At 32.4% G+C, this 14,667-nt stretch overlaps 1 long non-coding RNA gene across 1 annotated transcript in view; it reads left to right on the top strand.

The window, feature by feature from the left end:
• Positions 1 to 214: 214 nt before the first annotated feature.
• The window catches only part of LOC113056562 (uncharacterized), a 16,289-nt gene continuing 1,836 nt past the window's right edge, over positions 215 to 14,667 (top strand). Inside the window, exons 1-2 of the long non-coding RNA XR_003277712.1 lie at positions 215 to 399; positions 11,313 to 11,319. This is a non-coding gene — a long non-coding RNA (uncharacterized LOC113056562). The remainder of the gene's footprint in view (positions 400 to 11,312; positions 11,320 to 14,667) is intronic.

The following is a 14,667-nucleotide window of genomic DNA, read 5'->3' as shown; positions in this document are numbered from 1 at the left end:
TGAGAGTGTGGAAGTAACTGGGGACCAGCAACTGTTTGGTTTCATCAAAGCAACGGAAGAAATTCAATCAGGTTTAAAACAACTTTAGAGTGAATAAATGATGACAGGATTAAAAATGTGGAGGTGAACTGTCCATTTAATGTTAACAAACCAACAAAACAAAAACTTTAATACAGTTGCTTTAATATGAATCAGTGTAGGAACATTTCTACACTGAAAAAAATTTTATGTTGAATTTACTTAATTTTATTACGTCAAGGGGTTGCACGAAATAAATTTATCTAAATCCAGATATATTTTTTAAGTTGAGTGAACTTATATTTTATAAGTTGAGTTTACTTATATTTTATAAATTGGTTGTACTTATATTTTATACATTGAGTTTATTAATCTCTTTCAGTAATTTCAGATTAATTATATCCATAATTTTAGCTAAACTATTTGGAGTAGTGATGTGTCATTCTTGAATGATTCGTTCATTTTGAACGAATCTTTAATATGACTCGGGAAGAACGAGTCTTCTCGGGGAGTGATTCGTTCAGCCGCGCATGCGCATTATTCTATAGGTTCTGTTCTAGTCGTAGTAATTCACCTGTCAGTCAATGCAGTCTTGAGCCGGAAAGAGAATTGATTAGTTCGGGTTTTTGACTCGTTCCTTAATCACGTGACAGCCCAATACGCTAAACCCAATGCAGTATGAGCCGGAAAGAGAATTGATTAGTTCATCTCATGAGTCTTCGGGTCGAGTCATTCCTTAATCACGTGACAGACCCATACGCTAAAACCATAGACAGTAAAAGAATGCAGAGAATTGAATAGTTCATCTTTCGGTTCTTCGGGTTTTTCGTTCTTTTGTCCCGTGATGTGACAACACTGCCTAGAGTAATTAGTTAATTTACAACTTTCCTTACAAATGGGTGCGTAGTACTTATTTATTATTAGTATTATTTACTCTTACAGTTACGTGATGCATTTCTGGTTTCAAATTGTTGCTTTTAATTTCTGTCATGGTGGTACTTTTCCATAACACTGAATGTGGAAATAAAGAGTTGGTTATGCTTAAAATGTTGATCTTTTTTTCTGTCTGTCTGTTTGTTTGTTTGTTTGTTTGTTTGTTTGTGCAGTTATTAAATCAGATTGTCTGTGTAAACCATACTTTTGTAACATATGACACTTTATAAACATTAAAAACACTGTACATACTTTTGAATTGATGTTTATTTTTGTGCCAGAAAAGCTTTGTAACAGAGGACAACTATTCCAAAATAAATTAAAATAATAAAAATGTAAATAATTAAAAATGAAATTAAAATTAAAAGATAATAAAGCCACAGGGTCTAATAACCTTAACAAATGAACTTTAAAAGTACAATATAAAAAAAAGAAAAACTAAATATTGCACAACAAGCTTTGCTTTTTTTATATAATAATTTTAAATTAATACGTTTTAAAATAAATAACACTTTTGTGCCAAAATAAAAACTTTATATCAAAGAGGATAACTATTCCCAAAATAATTTTAAACCATTTGAATAAAAAATCAATGAAAATTAAGAGATACTAAAGCTACGGAGCCTTATAACAATAACAAATTACCTTTAAAATCACAACAACAACAACAACAAAAATATTGCACAACAAGCTAGTCTTTTTCTAAATAAATAAAAATAAATAAGCTTTAAAATAAATAACACACTGTGGCTATATTTTTAGGACTTGCTTTAAGGCATGTTTGCATTTTAATAAAAAAAACAAGCTCCCTGACCTTGGATGGGCTGAGTCTGTGAGTTCTTCTATCTGAGATAATCTGCCCAGTTTTAGAAAAAAAAACTGCAAAGTCTTGTCTTTGTGACTTCAGAAAGGCTTTTGTATACTGGTGAACATCTCCTCCACCAGGCCAGAGGGTCTGATGTGCGGGGTAAGAGTGGCTCTGCAAGGTTGGCCCGCATCTCCATCATAGCATCTGAGGTCTTAGAAGAGGTAGCAGAAGGCCTCAAACTTGCTAACCTCTCGTCAAAGTCTTCCCAAAACATGGCCCCTGTACTGGCAGCGCACCAGGATCTGAAACTCCTCACTCTGAGCTGGGTTAAAACTGTTAAAGCTGAAGTTATCATAACCTTAATGTCTTAAACTAACATTAATAATTCAAATTCAAAATGTTATTTGCTTTTAATGTGTCATTATGTCCTTTTTTGAGCAATCTTCTTATACATGTATTACACCAATATGTCAAGTCTGCCTAGGAAAAGCAATTATTATACCAGCAAACTCAAAATTGGAGTAAAAATGAACAAACTAGTCTATAAATACTTTTTATTGTAAGCTTGGATTATTATATTATTATATAGCCTAGTGTTTATTTACCGATAGACAGTCAAGAAGACAAATTAATCAATATTTTATTTATAACAGGGTTTTATTTATTTATAAAATAATAACCAACCACAGATCCTCAACAAACAGTAACAAAAACACAGTGACAGAAATGTCAGAAATAGCGCATGGGTCTGTCACGTGATTAAGGAACGAGTCAAACTCGACCCGAGACCCGAAAGACTCATGAGATGAACTAATCAATTCTCTTTCCGGCTTGAGACCGCGTTGGTTTTGCGTATGGGTCTGTCACGTGATTAAGGAACGACTTCTTGTCAGATAAGAGGTGAGGTGAGGTAATCACAGACTGAAGACCCAGGTAAAGAATGAATATTTTTTTTCTGTATCTTATAGCATTTTAGTTTTGTATTGTTTGTAGTGTGATAAACGTTTGCGTAAGTACTAGATGTGTTGGGGAGGTAGCACTTAATATTTTAATTACATTTTGCTAAAATGAACAAAATGACTCGAAAAAAGATTCGTTCATTTTGCTGAACGAGACTCAAAAGTCTGAGTCGGTAAAATGATCCGAACTTCCCATCACTAATTTTGAGTAGAATTTACTCAAATTAATTGTGCAACCAGATCAATTTAATCATTTAATTTCTACATATTAAAATTTATTTTAATCCAATATTTTTTTTTCTTTCATTAATATTCAGACAAATAAAGCAAACGCAATATTTTCAACTCTAACTTTATTTTTCTTATCCAAGAGATTGTTGCTCTCCCAAACAGAGTGCCTGTAATGTAACTCAGTATTCACCATTCCTCCGAGACCTCAATGCATGCTACACCACACACAATGATGGTAACAATCAGTGAATAGTGTTTGAGTATAAATGAGTGATTTTGAGAAGAAAATGAACTTCAGGCGTCACAAAAATGAATGTCACTAAAAGTAACATCAAAAGCAACCATAAAACTGTGTAAATACAACTCGAAAACTGTGAAAAAATTAACATTTTTAATTATTCATGCCCCAGTGCATGATGGGAAATACACTGAAAAAAAAAATTATTCATTGAATTTACTAAAAAAATTATTTAAATATAGCTAAAATAAATTGATTGCAACCACTTACCATATATTTTTTTTTTTAGTAAATTCAATGAATCATACCATCATAATCATAATTCGTTTAAAACCAATTAATATTTATTTATTAAAATCAAAAACTAAATTTAAATGGATTAAACTAGCAAAATTGAATTACGCTTAATTTAATTGGGGCCATAATCATTTTTTTCAGTGTACAGTGACGTGCATATGGTGATTTATGTTTATGTGTGTTAATTCAGTTTCTTTAATGCTACTGCTATACACCTACTGTCCCTGATAAATAATGTTTGTTTCATTTGTATATTCTGTATATTTGTAATGCCATTTTATTTATTTATTTGTATATTATGTATATTTGTAATGCTATTTTATTTTTTAATACAAAAAATTGTTTGCTATTTTGTCAGCTTGTAAGGCTTTGTTTTGCCTTCTGCATCAAAAACTACATCATTGCAAACCAAAGTGAAGTGTATTTGAAGAATGCTTCTCTAGTTGAATCTTCTAAGGTTTTATGGTGAACTGTCATTGCAAACAGAGCTGCAATGTTTGTAGGTGGCTTTGTAATATACACAAGCATCATTTGTGGCTTTTGATTCATTTTCACCAACCATAATGTTTGAGATTCTTGGTCGATGAAGCAAAATATGTCAAACTGTTCCCATAATTTATTCAACGTGAATCATCATTACACTCAGTTGTCATTTTGGAGGTTGACATCATCCCACAAACTACTGGCAGACGATGATAAATGAGGGAAAATGCAGTTTAAACAATATTTTTATAAACAGTTATACACATGGACACAACCTTAGTTTATGAAAAGCTTGGGGTGTTTACGTCATAACCAGATCATGGTCATGTTTGCTAATATTCAATGTCTCATATATTGCATTGTTGCATCACATTAAAGAGTGAATTTGCTAAACAGGACATTTTTGAGCTCTTTATTTCTTTGCAAATCACTGTATTGTTCCCTTAAAATAAATGCTAAATGCATGGTAAATCCATTTTTGAGTTTGTTGTATTACTCCTTTTTTTTTAAATTAGGCACCTTAAGCTTCATTTTCAAACCCTTGCGCTGAATGCTTTGTGCTCTTAGCACTGTGTAATTACTGTCTGCAGAATCTTCGTTTGAGAGATATTTGATTGTGTTCAGCACAGATATGTGCAACATGTTTCCAGCATCGCCTGTTTTGCATGATTCCCTTCAGGTGCTATAAAAAAATGCAGATGGCGCATGCAAATTAATATAACGCTGTCAGCAGGATCGATTCCTTCTTGGTGAAATCCCCTCTAAGAGTACTGTGCTATAACCAACTTCTGCATCACAAAGAGAAACTTTGACAATTAGACAATAGCTGTTTCAATCCACATATTTTTATACACATTTTGAGATATTGCATAAAAAAAATAATTTTTTAAATATTTTTTATTTATATTTTAATGTTTTTATTTTTAGATTTTCTGTTTTTCATTTAAATTTTAGTTTAGTTTTTTATTTTAGTTATTTTAGTACATCAGGTTAAACTGAAATGAGAAATAATGCCTTAGCAACAAGCAATTTTTTATTTTTATTTTGTTAAATTAGTATTTAATGTATATTCATATATATATATGTGTGTGTGTGTGTGTGTATTCCTTTTTTTTAATGGTTTTACTTTTGGTTAACTATAATAACTCAGAGTTGGAGAAATGATTCTATAAGAAAATATGTATATAAAGTATGACAGAAACACTTTACCACATTTCAAAAAGATCATCTGATTTTCCCAACATGGGGAGCGGAGGTTTTCTAATGTAAAGTAAAATGAACTTTTCCACATGATTGCGTTCTCAAACATCTGAACGCAAGATAACAACAGCATTTTTTTATCATGTTCCATCTGTGTGCAATTAATGTACTTTTTTACTTTATTACTGATACCTCACACCAGTTTCCCAGGAGGTGAAGACGTTATTCTCTTGAGCACACGCTTTTTGCGCAAATGTTTTATGTGAAGTAATTTTTCATACATTTCACCACGTCTTTTAGTATTGCATTTTGCACTCAGAAATGAAGTTCACAATTGCACTGAACAGGTTTAAAGGCCCAGCGTCTGATATTTGTGGAGGTTAAGCAGAGTTTGATGACATCTTTATAGCGGCGCTGTTAGCATGTCCTTTACCTTAGCCTGCAGTTTCTCACACTTCTCTCCTCAGGACTCAATTCAGGCCAGATCTGCTGCGCTGAATGGAGATGGGCAACAAAAGCTGACATCATTCCAGTAGGATCTGATTGCATGCACACACACACACACACACACACACACGGCCCCTCGTCGGGCCCCCAGAACAATGACATCACAGGCTCCCCTTCACTTGTGCTTTCTGAGATGCTGCATTGCTCTGAACAGCACTGCACTGGGTCGTCATGTTTTTGTGTGTGTGTGCGTGTGTGTGTGTGTGTGTGTGTGACAGAGAAAAAACAGACGATAACAGGCAGTTGTTGAAGGGAAACTTCACCCTAAAATCCTCATTCTGACTCCATTTACAAATCTCTGTCAATTTATTTCTTCTGTGAAACACACATGATATTTTGAAGAATGTTTCTGTCCATGCAATTAATGTCTGTGAGATTTGAAACAACATTTGACCCCAATGACTTTGACTGTATGGACAAAACAAAATAAAAAAATAATAATAGACATTCATCAAAATATCTTATTCTGTGTTCAACAGAAGAAATTAAGTTTTTGGGAGGAAATAATTTTTATATGAACTGTCCCTTTAAGATTGTACAGATGAAATCATGTAATTTACTGTTACATTTTACTGTTAAATTTACACAAATATCCAATTATTTTTTTTTATTTTATTTACAATCAAAAATCTCATGTTTGGAGACACATTTGATCTTTTTTAGGTATTGAGTAAAATATCTCAAATACATTAAATATCTCACATTTTTAGATGAATTACACAAATTTGGTGTAGAAAAAAAAACTGAAATAGCATCTTACATGTAATATCCAAGTCACCGTTTTAATTTGTATTTTATTTTTTTATTTTTTCTGACAAATATAATAGAAAATCTTGCTTCTCATCAAAAATAAGTTGCTATGTTTATTATTATTATTATTATTATTATTATTATTATTTTTAATTTAATTTCAACTCATTTCACAGTATAAAACCTCCCCATCTTTGGAGAATCAAGCACTATTTTTCAAATACTGAATGAAATATCTCAAATATTTAATAATGATATGAATGATGACGAAGTTCATTTGTAGATCAGCTATCCCTTTAATTTTGTTAGAAAACACATTTACTGTTTGGATGGACACATTCAAATTACTTAATTAATTAATTTACTTAGTTGTTCTTAACTATAGAAATCCTCAGTTCCCCAAGTTGGGAAAATCATATCATCGTTTTAAAATATTCAGTATCTCAGCGTATCTAAAATATATCTTAGATTTAAATCTAAAATGTGCATTGTTAGAAACTATCCCGTTATGTTTTGTAAAGATGAAAGCACACTGATGTTGGCTGCGCGATCAAACCCAAACAAAGCTAAACGTTGGTTCGTTCTCCGTATGTGACAGTCGTTCAAGCTGTCGGTTTCCCAGGAAAGTTGGAAAACACAGTAAGATGCGCTGACTGAGAACATGGGAAAGAGTAAATGAGATGCACCGCTCTTCATCTGCATATGGCCGACTCCCCATGACTCTCGTCCCACGATGCATTGTGCCGCTGTGATGTCACTGTCAGCCGGCTGTCCCTCAGAACTTCATCAAAGAGAGCCGAGTCAAAGGAGCTGTGGACAGGAATATCAATTTGCTCTTCGAAATCAACCAAACAGATTTGTTTATTAGATTCTTCCACCTCTCTTCCTCTGAAACCACATTCTTCCTCTTTTCTTTTGCCATTTTTCTGCAGAGCAATGGGACTTGATTATCTTTCTTCCCCCTCACTGTGTTTTGGAAAAGCCTTCTGTAATTAGTGCTCGGCTGAATTAATTAGGGAAATGCGGATGTGAAGGATGAGAGAAAAGATTTTGGGGGTTGGGGCTGAAGCGATTGTATCAGAAGCCAGTGTTCACACTAATGAATCGCTTCATTCACATGACAGGAAGTAGCAGGCCCAATCATATTTGTCTGAATCTCAGACTCGGCTCCAAAACATTCGCTCTGTCGGCCTCCATCTTTCATTTTGTGTGGTTTTTCATCATCAATCAAACAAGAGCACTATCTTTTAGTTTCTTTCTTTCTTTCTTAATCATGCTTTTTTATCTAAGCATCTAAAATATTTGTTTTAAAGTATTTTATTTTATTTTATTTTATTTTATTTTTTTTTTAAGCTTGGTTGTTGGGACCCACAAATCATTTATTTATTTATTGTATTTTATTCTTTTTTATATTAAAAGAAAGATCTCAAAAAAAAAAAAAAAAAAAAAAAAAAAAATATATATATATATATATATATATATATATATATATATATATATATATATATATATATATATATATATATATATATAATACATGTCATATCCAGCCACTATTTTTATTTTATTTTCAGGTGAAAATCTTGGTTCCCATGTTGGGTCAGTTGTGAATTATTATTATTTATGTATTTATTTTAGTCTCAAATAATTGTTAAATTTAGTCATAATATCCAAGTTAGTTATCTGTATAAAATAAAATGCAACAGGTCATTCTTTTTAAAATAAAAAAAAACTTGGTTTCCCATCAATCATAGGATTTTTTTTTTCATGTAAAATAAAGTGTATCAAATATTTTTTGAGTTCACAAATAATATTAATTTAATATTCTTTCATTTTAATATTCTTCTTAATTTTACTTAATAGAAATTTGGGGGAATGTACTTTTGTATTATTTACTCTTTATTTTTATTGAGTGAAGTATTTGAAATATTTCTTGTATTTACACATAATATCCAAGTTAATACTTGATTAGATTTGTTTTATGACAAATACAACAGAAAACCTAATTTCCCCATGTTGTATTTTTCAGCTGAGTGAATTATCTTGTAAACATGTAATATGTTAGTATTTTTATAAATTAGTTTTAATTAATAAATCTGAATAACTGTATTAATAAATAGCATGTTGGAGTTCTATAGAGTGTGTGTGTGTGTGTGTGTGCGTGTGTGTGTGTGTGTGTCATTAATGATGCACAGAGCTCAGCAAAGTTAGTTTTGTCCCGGCTAACCACTGCTGGTCATTTACAGATTTCCCTCCTCTCTCTCTCTTTTTTTTTTTTAGTTATCATTCCCAACGCTTCTCTTTCTCTTTCTTGTCTCTGGATTGAGATGCTGAAGGCGTCTTACCCCATTTTTTATTAATTTTCCTATTAAATACCTTTAAGCTTCATTCTGGCTGCGTCCACAGAGTGATGTCAGACATTTGGAAAATACGTGATTATCTGTGCTCTCTCTCTCTCACACACACACACACACACACACGACTGATCAGTCCCAGTGTTTACAGCGGCTGGTTTCTCAGTGAATCGGTCCCAGACTGACCCATCCAGAGGCCAGCACGCATGACTTCAGTTGCATTAAGAGACATTTGTTATAGCAATCTCTGCCTGTGAATGAGCTTAACCTAACGCTCGTGTCTCTCCCCAGAAACAGCTGTGAGCTCCAGCACCATCGTCCTCGCTGTCATTCCCTTTCCTTTCTGACAGAGACCGGCATCTGCCTTTTTTCACTCTGCTTCTTCCCTTTTCTCTCTCTTTTTTTTGAGTTTTTATTTTGATACAAAATTCAGTTTTTCAACTAAAGATTGTTTGGGTCAACGTTATTTTAGTATCACTGGAGATTTTTTTATATTTTCTGTTTTTCATTTTCAGTTTAGTTAAAGTTTTTATTCTTTTTAACATTTTAATTTTACTTATTTTACATGGAATCTTTTTCTGCCACGAAATAAAAAAAGAGATAATTGTGGATTTTTATCTCGCCATTCTGACCTCTTTTTTTTTATTTTGTATTTTTTTACTCTGTAGAAATAAACTCAGAATTGGCAATTATAAAATAGTTATTCTGAGTAGAGAGAGAAAAAAGCAGAATTTGAAATTTTTTGATACAAAAAAATTTCTGAAAAATTACCTTTTTTAATTTGTAGTGGAGACGAAAAGACAAAATAGTGAGATGTAAACTTGCAACTGCGAGATATAAACTGAGTGTCGAGGTAAAAAGTCTAAATTGTGAGGTAAAACTTTTTAAAAAGTTATATTATTATATAATTTTCATTTTAGTTGAAGTTTTAGTCATTAAGATGTGTGTTTGGCATATAATTATTACTGTTATTATTATAGTATATATATATATTTAAAACTTTTTAAATCAAATGTTCAAGTAAGATTTTTTTGTTTACGGTTTTCGTTTACTGTGATAAAACCCTGATTTGGTTTCAGCTGCACATTTGAATCATAAACCGAACTCATACATTGCAATATCGATCAGGATAATTACCACATTCCTTAGTTATTGTGAATTGTGTCAGCTTTGTGGCAATGGGGGGAAAGATCCCAAAACCCGATGCCAGCAACAAGCCAGAGAAATTTCCAAATGAAAATAAACCATGCACACACATTATAACAGCAGTGTCAAACTAAACAAAAGTTCACATGCTGGAAAATATTAGGAGCGCTGTGTGCATTTACATGCTTCAGACCCACAGCCTTTAGTGTGGTTTAGAGGGACGGACGTTTACAAATGACACACACACACACACACACAACCGTACTTACTCTGAGGAATTCATCATGTACTCAAGCGATTTAAAGTATGGTTCACCCAAAGAAGAGGTGTTTAGAAGCCATCTGAGTTGATTAAGAATAGTCTGTTCACTTTATATACTGTAGACATCAGCTCTAATATTATCATTTCTTCTATGTGACGTCATAAATGAACTGGTGAATCAGTTTTTTGAACCAGTTCAGTGAATCTTCAGCATCTCTGGTGTAAACACTCATTAACTTCAGTGTGGGACTGTCACTAGAGATGAATGACACTGACCAGGTTCATCACACGTACTGTATATGAACAGCTCTAGCTGCTGTTTAGTGACCGCTGTCATCACCCATGACACACTCCGTCCCGTCCTCTGCTGAGACATTATGACTCCCGTTAACTCTTTCTTCACCTGGCTCACGGGAAATAAAATACAGACAGACTTTCCCTTCGGCCTGGACAGAAGCTGTTGTTTTTCACAGTCCAGTCACATTTAATGTTGAGGAGGACTCTGGAGAATATTTTGTCGTTCTTGTGTTTTGGACGACTTTAAACACACAGGACTTGAGACATGTTGGTGAAGATCATTTAAAACAGAGCAGTGGCAGTGCTTGTATCGAGAGATGGAATAGCCAAAGAGGAAACAGATAGAAAAGGGCTGCAGTTATGTTGCTTTATTTGCATTTTATTTATTTAAAATGTTAATAAATAAATGTTTTTACATTTATATATTTCACTGCTTGTTTGTTTGCTTTTTACATTGTTTCTTCTTTTTGTGTGTTATATATATTTCCATATGTTTGCATAGACAACGTACTGACAGAATCTAAAACAAACAACTAATTATAAGTAAAAGTGATGGTTTATAGAAAATTACATTCCTAAAATTCCTAAAATTTTTTATTAAATTCCTAAAATTTGATTTATTTATTTATTTATTTTTATTCAACTTATTTATTTTAACATTTTATTTATCTACTGTTTATATGTGACCCTGGAGCACAAAAGCAGTCTGAAGTCTCTGAGGTATATTTTTAGCAATAGCCCAAAAAAACATTGTATAGATTAAAATGATCTATTTCTCTTTTATGCCAAAAATCATTAGGGTTATTGAGTAAAGATCATGTTCCATTTAGATAATTTGTAAATCTCCTACTGTAAATATATCAAAACTTATTTTTTGACTAGTAATATGCTTTTCTAAGAACTTAATCTGAACAACTTTAAAGATGATTTTTTCAATAGTTTCCAGACAAATATTGTCCTCCTAACAAACAACACATCAATGGAGAGATGATTTATTCAGCTTCAGATGATGTAGACATCTCAGTCTTGTAAAACTGTCTACTTTTGTGGTCCAGGGTCACATACAGTATATAGTATAATTTTTTCATCTTTTGAACATGTTTGTTTGTTTTATTTAACTCTTGCTTTTGTTTTTCATTTTTTTTGTATTTATGCATTTTATTTACATTTGATATATTTTTAACCTTCTCCTTTTACGTATGTATGCATGCATGCATATGTCTATTTCTTTCTTTCTACTTTTTACTTTTTTTACCATTAATATTCCATGCATCTATCTAAGCATGAAATCAAATGCAGTCTCGCTGCCGCTCATAAAAACACACAATGTTCAAAGCAAACCGTAGCCACAGTGAATATGCAAAGCTTATTTGACCAATATTTGCATAAAGATAAGGCTTATGGGATCTCTTTAGTTTCATCCCACACCAAAACAATCTGTAACAGAGCATGCAGAAGTGTTATCATACATTATTACAGATGAGCATCATAAATCATTATATAAGCATGGCTTTTTAATGATTGCAGATTGATGCTTTCTCTCTGTTGGATGGTATTACTCCATGCGATTGACGTCAGAGATGTTTGATTAATAAAGAGATGCAGTCAGCCATCAGCTATATGTGATTTTATCCTCCACTTGCATATGTAAGAAGGGCCAGCGTTTAAAGCCTGGATTAAAAGGGCTAATACTCACTTCTGCTGCATCAATCTGAATCACCGCGGCTTGCATTGCTCGCTTCTAACCAAACAAATAGGAGTTTCCCAGTTTTGTGGTTTGCTCGTCCCCAGAGAGGCTTTGTCAGGATTGTGAATTTAATTGCATGTGACTTTGTGTTCCATGCCAAACGCTGTAAGATCTGCTGGGACTGACAGAGGGCTCAAAAGAGAGAGTATCTCCTCAGTGGCCTGCACATGTACCGGATTATCGGACATTTGTAAGTGGGCGGATAGTATTACCCCTCCCTAATTTTCCAGCGTTTAACGTCTACCACTCTGCAATTTTGCCTGTCTGCCTGCCACAAAGTCCTGTTGCTCGGTAAGAATTGACTCCCGGATAAATCCCATAATCCATCCGTTCCTATGTGGAGGTGTTTTTCTGAGAGAGGCAACACAACGACAGCTACTACTAAAAACACAAAACACACAAACAATCACACAAACAGTTCAGGATGCCCTCTCTGAATTCTGCTTACTTTTGTCCTCTTCATTTAAAAGGCCATGAATATAATAATAAAGAATGTGCTCTGTTCAAATAAATAGCTTTCATGTTGTGCTGAAAGTCATGCTGAAAACTGATGCTAATGCTTAGGATTATTAACATTAATTGTTCATGACTGTATTTATTTATTTTATATTATTTTTCTAACTTTATTTTTTTACATTACTTTTACATTCTATATTTTAATAAATTTAATATAGATTTTTTTTCTACATTTTCTTTTTATTTATTAACATTTTCCTTTTATTTATGTAATTTGTATTATTATTATTATTATTTAATATTTTCTCTATTTATTTATCTCATTCCATATTTTGTAACATTTTTAATTTTTTCTCTTAATTAAACTTTTGACATTTCTTTTTTTACATTTTATTTATTTATTTATTTATTTATTATTATTATTATTATTATTATTATTATTGTTGTTATTATTTCACTTTTTTCTTCTTATATTTAATTATTATTTTTTTTTTTATTTTTTTTTTTTTACATATTATTTTTTATTTCTCTATTTGTTTTAATGCATTTAGTTTCCATATAATGATTTTAAAGTCTTGTCTGCTTAGTTGAGAGCAGCCCCTGATTATAATAAGACTGACTGAGATTATAGAGTTTCTCTCTAGCTCTGTTCAAAGAAAGCTTTGTTTGCTGTGCTCTGCTGAAACTCATGCCGGAAAGCTGATGCTGCTCGGATTATTATCAGCGAGACCCTGAAATTGCTCGGATTGTCCTCTTGCTCCGTTTTGTCATTGGATCCACAAGTCGCCTATTAGAAGTCCACTGGTTATTAAATCCAATTTTGAGATGTTCATTTAAGATCCTGCTTATTTATTTGCAGCATTTCTTTGAATAATCCATGCAATCAATTACAGCATTAGTCAAAAACTCTATTTTGTTATTTTCTTTAAATTGTATTCTGTCTTTATGATGCTAGTTTATTTATTTATTTATTTATTGCAATGATTGTTCCAAACAGCATTTTCTATTTGTTGCAGAGTTTGCATAATAATAATAATAATAATAATAATAATAATAATAATAATAAAGAAAAACATTTACATACATTTTATTTGTCCTTCGTGTGTCACTTGTCACAAATAAATACATAAATGAAAATGTGAAAAAATCTAAACAAATGTTATTCATTCTCTAAGTGAAATTGAATTGCTCTTTGTTTTTGTAAAAAAAGTCCTTCTCTTATATCTCAAATAATCCAATTTGAAAATGCACACAATCCAATTTTGCATTGTGCATTATAACCAAAAGAGCAGCGTGAACATTCTTAAAAATATCTTCTTTTGTGTTCCACGTAAACAACATCATACTGATTTAGAACAACATGAAGGTCAGTAAACAAACACAGAATTGTATTTCTTTGCTGAAATATTCTTTTAATATATATACTATCAGTGTAAGTCCCAAGAAAACATCTTGGCCTCATTTGGCCTCCTAAAATAGAAACATCACTTCCTGAGCAGAAAGAAGGTCATGGGATTTCAGGTGATGGTTCTGTTATGTCAGGCAACATGGGTCAAAGGTTAATTTTGGGGTCAGTGGGCCAATTACATCATTATGTTGACGGAAGCTGAAAAAACAGGTGACCACAAGGACAGGACGTTGACCTTTTGTGTGCAAGGGTCACACAGCTGGAGGACACTGCATCTGTGTGTCTGTATGTGTGGCTGTTTATGACAGAAAACAGTTCTTTAGGGGCATTGCTCGCTAATTTAATGAGAAATATCCTTCTTGTTTATGTGTATGCATTCAGACTAGTTTATGCATTTGTTACTGCGCTGGTCTGAGGCTTTGGATCTCACTGGACTTCCTCATTATCGGCTTTAATTATGCATTATACACTTTACACTCCTTTTCCAATTTCCTGCACCTTCTCTCCCATCCAGAAAGCTGAGTTATCATCCCCAGATCTCGTCAGCTATGACGTCAGATGACTTGTGTCTATA

Source organism: Carassius auratus, chromosome 37, assembly GCF_003368295.1.
Source record: "Carassius auratus strain Wakin chromosome 37, ASM336829v1, whole genome shotgun sequence".
NCBI classification, from domain to species: Eukaryota; Metazoa; Chordata; class Actinopteri; order Cypriniformes; family Cyprinidae; genus Carassius; species Carassius auratus.
Note: the sequence above shows the minus strand (reverse complement) of the source record. Positions and strands in the feature narration are given on the sequence as shown.